The sequence below is a fragment of the Melopsittacus undulatus genome, chromosome 4 (assembly GCF_012275295.1).
Source record: "Melopsittacus undulatus isolate bMelUnd1 chromosome 4, bMelUnd1.mat.Z, whole genome shotgun sequence".
NCBI lineage: Eukaryota > Metazoa > Chordata > Aves > Psittaciformes > Psittaculidae > Melopsittacus > Melopsittacus undulatus.
The window spans coordinates 47531108-47537395 of record NC_047530.1 but is presented as its reverse complement, the minus strand read 5'-3'; positions in this window follow the sequence as shown (position 1 = coordinate 47537395).

The window sequence follows — 6288 nt, the reverse complement described above, 5'->3', positions numbered from 1 at the left end:
TTATTTCAATAAATTCCATTCAAGGCAAAGCAAAGTAACTTTTTAAAATGAAAGAAAGAATAAAGTAGAAAAACAAATGAGCTGTGACCATTTTTTTTTAGTGGTACTGTGATCTTAGGTTTCACTTCCCAAATGGGAAACAGAACAGAGAAGTGAATCCCCTTGAAATAAAAGTGAAGTGAATAATGGGACGCCTTTAGCTGCTTGCCACATCCTGTGTATGCTGATCATTCTGTTTATAGCTGGCAGGAGCCCTTCTAGACTCTTCTTCACCCACACTGACTCTTTGCTGAGCCAAACTGTGTTGTATAAGCAGTCAGGAAAAAGCTTTCTTGCATCTCCCCTCCAGCCGCGTGTGCTGTCCTGTACTGATGCTCACCTCCCCTCCCTTGCGCAGTGGTGCTTGTGTGCACACCACTGCTCCTCAGCCCTCCTGCCAGCACAGACCCACACTCCCCATGGGTGGCATAAGTGAGCACTCGCGCAGCCCTACGCACCCTTGTGTAACCTGCACCCATACCAGCACACACCATTTGTGCTGTAGCCTGGGATGCTCACATGCAGCTGCATGATGGCCACTCAGGTTCTTGTTCACATATTCACTAGCACTTGTTCTCATGCACACACACAATTCCTTAAGTGAGCACAAACATGCACGATCTCCCTAGCTTAGTACATGCACTCACCAATGCACACATCCACACAAACACCTATTTTTGCTTTTTCTGGTGTCAAAGAGATATGGAAAAGCATGCACTTCACATATGCAAACTGGTCATAACTACCAACAGCTCAGCTATGAAGTAGAGTTACCCCCCCCTCCATAACAATGTTATTGCAACAGTCTTTCCTCCTGGGAAGAGCTTTGTGGCTGAGGGTTCAACTGCTTCAGGAAACATGGTTTAGATTGGCATATTCATTCACCAGCACAGCTATCTTTATTGGCCTGGTTTAGCCTGGACCCAGCTTTTGGTGCATTACTGGCTTTTGCTACTGCTGTTTTATACTGCTGGAGGTGACCATGGGACCCTCCCTTCTCCAGCAGACTTGTTCTTTTCAACAGTTTCACCAAAGGAGCCTTTGCCATCCACCTCCTGCTCCCAGTTGGTCTTCATGAGTTCACTGGCACTTAGAAGTTCTGGTTTGTGTTTTGGAATAGCTGTATTTGCAATTCTATCGTATCTGCCACAGTCTGAATCTGTGGGGTTTTGATCCATCAACAAAGATGACTGGTCATCTTTGAGCTATGCATCTTGAACACATCTGGTAGGTCAGCCAAGTGCAGACATCAGTAACATCTAAACCTATAGGTCTGTGGCAGTTCTCACTCTCTTGTTTCTCTGCAAAGCTTTCTGTATGCAGGAAAAGTTGGAAACTCGGAAAGCAGCCTTCTGCTCTCAGCCTGACTGCCTTCCTGCATGGAGGGGTTGGATGCCTTTCCTCTGTGTCACCTCTCAGCCTCTGGTCCCCAAACTCCAGTCTCAGAACCCACGTGGTTCTTTACTGACTTCATAAAAATAAACAAAGGCCTGGTAGCATTTAGGTCATACTAGTAAATTATTTACACACACACACACCCCTTCTTACTGCACAGGTCTTAGTGTCACCACACCCTGCCCGAGACCACATTCGTGCCCACCGTGTGGTCCCCACTCCATGACAGGCAGACACTGATGCTGAGCAGGCTTTCAGTGCACAGGCTGGGCTTCGCCAGCTGCTGCCCAAGGCTGGATGCTGCCCACAAGGAGTTGCATCCAACCCCTGCAAAAAGGGGGTCTCAGCAATCCAGCCAGAGCAGGTACACTGCTACGGGTGGCTTGGCATGCAGAGCTGAGCTCAGGCCAGGTAGGAGCTTATCAGCAGATCACCACGTCCAGCGGGGAACAGTACCAGGAGGCAGACCATTGGCAAAGCACAAACTTCCCTTGCAACTATTTTTAAAAGCACCTTTATGTCTTTCTTTTCAACTAGCACAGCACAAATAAACCAAAAGCATTGGGTGGTTGTTACTTAAGGGAATGATTGTTTTGTAGCCCTCTGCTTCCCTGGTGCAAATGAAATAGTATTGTACTCCTCAACCCCCACTCATGAAAAAGAGTCCCCCACCCAGCTCTGCCTTTGATGTTGTTTCTATTCTTCCATGCTGCCTTTGGTGGACTTTTGATCTTGACTCAGCATGGTTCATCTTACAATGTTTCTTTAGGTCCTGCTTCAAAGTGGGCAAGCGGACATGGAGTGTGATGTGTGTGACCAGGTTATAGGATGACATATTTTTCATGCCGATCCTCAGTGCAGATCTTTCACATGCAATGCCTCAGTTGTTATTGCCTTGCCCACCACTGACCCCTACAAGCCAGCTTCTAATTCAGAGCAAGAGGTTTGCTCAATTTCTTCTGAAATGGCTTGCTTTGGCGTTTGTGTGCACTGAACTTTCTCCGTTATTGTGGTTTGGTTTCTGAGTTTAGTTAGAAGCTTCTGGAGTTCCTCCCAGCCCTGCTGAGCCTTGCTTGCAGTTAAAATACATAGTTCTGTCTTGGCAGCAAATGCTGGTGCCTTGTTATCCTTCCTCCATTTCTGTTTTTTGAAACAGTGCTCAGAGGGCCACTTTTGTCTCCTCCAAGCGTGGCCCCCCCTGCCCCTCTCCCACCTCAGTCAGCTTTTCTTCCCCTTCTAGAACAGTGGCCATTTACTTTTAATGGATTTTTCCTCCTTCTATCAGTTCTGACTTAATTTTCAATCCATAATGGTACTTTTTATCTGATGGCTGCCAAGTTTGTTTCATTCTTGGAAGGGGCTTTATCAAAAGACCTTTTGTAAGCATGTATTTACTATAGTCCCTATTAGTTCCTGATCAGATTTTTGAAAGCTCACAGAAGTCAGCTGACTAGTGGGGCATGATTTAACTTTGCAAAAAGGCACTCCATCAGTGCTCAGTATTCCGTCAGTGCTTCCTGCACTGGGTGCTGGTCTGTCAGTGCATGGCCCCCATTTTCCTAGAAGACTTGTGTTGTGCCCAGTCAGCCTTTTTGGCAAATGCAGCTGCTCCCTGGCATGGAGTTCCAGGGAGGACACTGCAGCTCTGCCCTTTGCGCTGTGAGGAGCAGCAGCAGGGCTGGTGATGGAGATGAGGGGTGCTGACTGTGGCTGTTCCACAATGCATTGTGTTTTTTCATTCAAAGCGTTGGTCCAGGTGCCACACAGAGCAAATCCATGGTACTGGCAGCTGTGCCGGGTATTGAGGAAGCTGCAGTGGGCGCCATCATCCATCCCTGTGTTTGGAGGCAGAGGCCAGCAGGAAACACCTCAGACTGGTGTGGGGCTGCCCAGGTCTTCCTGGGGAAAGCAAAGCACTGCAGTTGAAATGCCAGTTCCCCATGGACTGACCACATGGGAAAGCCATCCAAAAGCCCCTGGAGAAGCCCCCATGGTCCTTCCTCACCACCAGCTGAGCCTGGCTCTTCTCCTTTGATGTCCTGAGTCCTGGTGGCACGCCCTTGCCATGTCGGTTGGCATTGCTGCACAACACCACTGATGTCTTCCCAGGGCAGGGACACCCAAGTTTAAGCCCATGGGCAAGTATGAGCATGAGGCCGGGGAGCTGATGGGCACCTCCAGGACATCCTGTCCTCTGGCCTTTGCTGCTTTCCCCTGAGATAACACTGGAATAATGTGTGTAAAGAGACACATCCAGAAGCAGGACACGGAGCAGGAGGCTCAGAAGTGAAGGGGCTGGGGCACCTCAGGAATCAAGGCAGCCGGTGGGGCTGGTGCAATGCCTGAGCTAAGTGCCAGGTCCCACACATTTGGATCCAGATCTCAGATTACCAGTAGCTTAGCTTCCCAGTCTATCTGTGAAATGCTTCAGAGGGTGCTGAGAGTGTCTGCAAAGGGTGGTGGGAGCAACAGTGCCTGCTGAAGCTGGCAGAGAAGCTCCTGTGCTGCTGGGGCAGGCTGCAGTGGGAATTTTACCACTGATTCCCAGAGGAGCAGAGCTAGGCAAGTGCACAAAGCCTTCCCAATCCAAGCTCAAATGTATGAATTTACTATATCTAACGCCTCCCTGAAATTCAAACAGACTCGATTACATTCTCTCTCCGTAATGAATCAGTAATTATATTGAAGAACACTATTATTTGTTTGGCATGACCTATATAAACCCGACTTGGGGAGTGCATATTTGGTGCAGTGCCAGTGCTCTGTGCCCTGCGTATTATTGCCTTATAAACACAACCATTGTTTGAATTTCAGATCAAAACAAAATGAGCCACATCGCTTGTCAGTTATTAGATATCTTTTTCCCAAATGCTCACCCAGACCATATTACAATAACAATAATTATTATTACATACTTCCTTATTATATGTTTGTGCCGAGGTAGCACTTTTGCCTTTTTCCCACACGTTAGTAGCTTCTTCTGACTCTTATGATTCACTCCTGCTTGTTTCCCAATGTCCATGAGCTCTTTTTGTGTTCCTGGCTGCATTTCATCAAGACCTGCAGACTGGTGTAGGCACCCACAGTGCTGTACTGCACCAGTCCGCAAAGGGTTGCAACCGGCACGGGGGCTTCGCTCCTTGAGGGAACATACAGACACAAGAAAGACATGGACCCTGCCCCATGTGCTTTATAAATATTTAACCTAGTCTGATAATGTGATAAGGACTGATAATGTGATTTGGACAGACTAAGACCCAGCCTTGTTTGGGGAGGCCTGGAAGCAGACCTTCTGATGAAACGGGGGGACAGGCCCCAAGCTAGGGCATGGTAGTGCTGCTGCCACAGCCACTGCCACAGCTGGGGGTAGGATTCACCTTCGTAACCTGGGACATGTAAAGTTTAGTTGTCAAATCCTCAAGTTGTTGATCTACCTTTACAGTCACAGAAGAGAAGCTGTGCTTGGCTGTGGAGTGAGTCAGCCCTTCTCAAGATAAATGTGCAAGATAGGCGAGATGAATCACACACTGGAGGTGCCTATTTGTCTCCATTGACTATGCAAGAAGCCTGTCCAACTAAATAGGTTTAGACACCTAACTTTTAGGCACCTAAAGTCAGGTGAGAGGAATACCACCCTCATTGTTCTTCATTCTTCATTAGCACCTTGACAAAGGAGGCAGTGGGAGAGGCTTCCTGAAAATGCCCTCCCAGATTTGGACCTGGCTAAACCCCTCCATCCTCTGTGCATGGGAATCTGCAAAACCTCGCCTCCGTTCCTCCCCACACAGCTCCTACGAGCATGGGGCACTCCAGCTATGCCCAGCTGGCAGAGATTAAAATGTGTTCCCTGCTGTGGTCTGAATGAGACAACGGTCTTGTGGGAAAAGATAAAACAGTGGAACTGAAGTTGGACTGAAGTCTGTATCAGAATGTATTCAGAGATTCAGAGCAGGTGGGGGGGGAGGAGGGGGGGAAATAGAAAATAAGACTTGACCTTGGCTTCTTGCCTGGTCCTAAACATATGTTTTGATGGAATGGCATAGGCAGGAAAGCAATCTGTCTCCCCGATGCAAATATCTTGTGGAGACGTAAGATGTGTGGAGTGCAACCTCTGTGTTTGGAAATGGTGTTTTTTTTACAGAGGGTTATAGCCAGGCCTGTCAGAGGTGAGCTGCCACTAGCACAGCAAGCAGCACCTTTCTCACACCAGCACTGCCTCTCGTGTCAGACAAATGGCACAACCTGAGAGGCTCCCAAGTAGTTTTAGATGTTCTCTTTAAAATAAAGGAAAGAAAAGGAAAAGAAAGGAAAAAAAAGAGAAAAGATAAAATAAAAGAGAAAAAAAAAAAGAAGAAATAAAAGGAAAGAAAAAGAAAGGAAAAAAATAAAAGAGAAAAGGTGAAAGCATTTTAGTTGTAGCACATTCTCTCAGAGCATGTGGAAATCATGGAAACATTCCACTGGTTGACGTCTGAAGAATAAATCAGCAGCTAGGGCTGCTCTGGCTGGAAACATGCAGAGGCCAACAGAAATCACTGCTGCATTATCACCCTCCTGTGTACAGGCCTGGGAGCATGGAAGTTAAGATTTGGAAAAAAAAAGTGGTGTTTGTGCTGGGATCTGTTCCTTGCCATGTCCCCAGTCACTTCTGTGCCATGCACTAACCCCCCTAGTGATGCAAGGTCATTTGCTGTTTCGATGTGCAGCTTGCTTGTTTGTTTGTTTTTTTTTTTCTGGAAACTGCCAATAGTCTCTTTAAAGCTTCCCTTAAACTGAATGACGATTTATTTAGGTGAGAGATACCAGACTTTTCTCTGCCCTGGGAGGCACAGAGCCCTGTGCAGATCAGGCCAG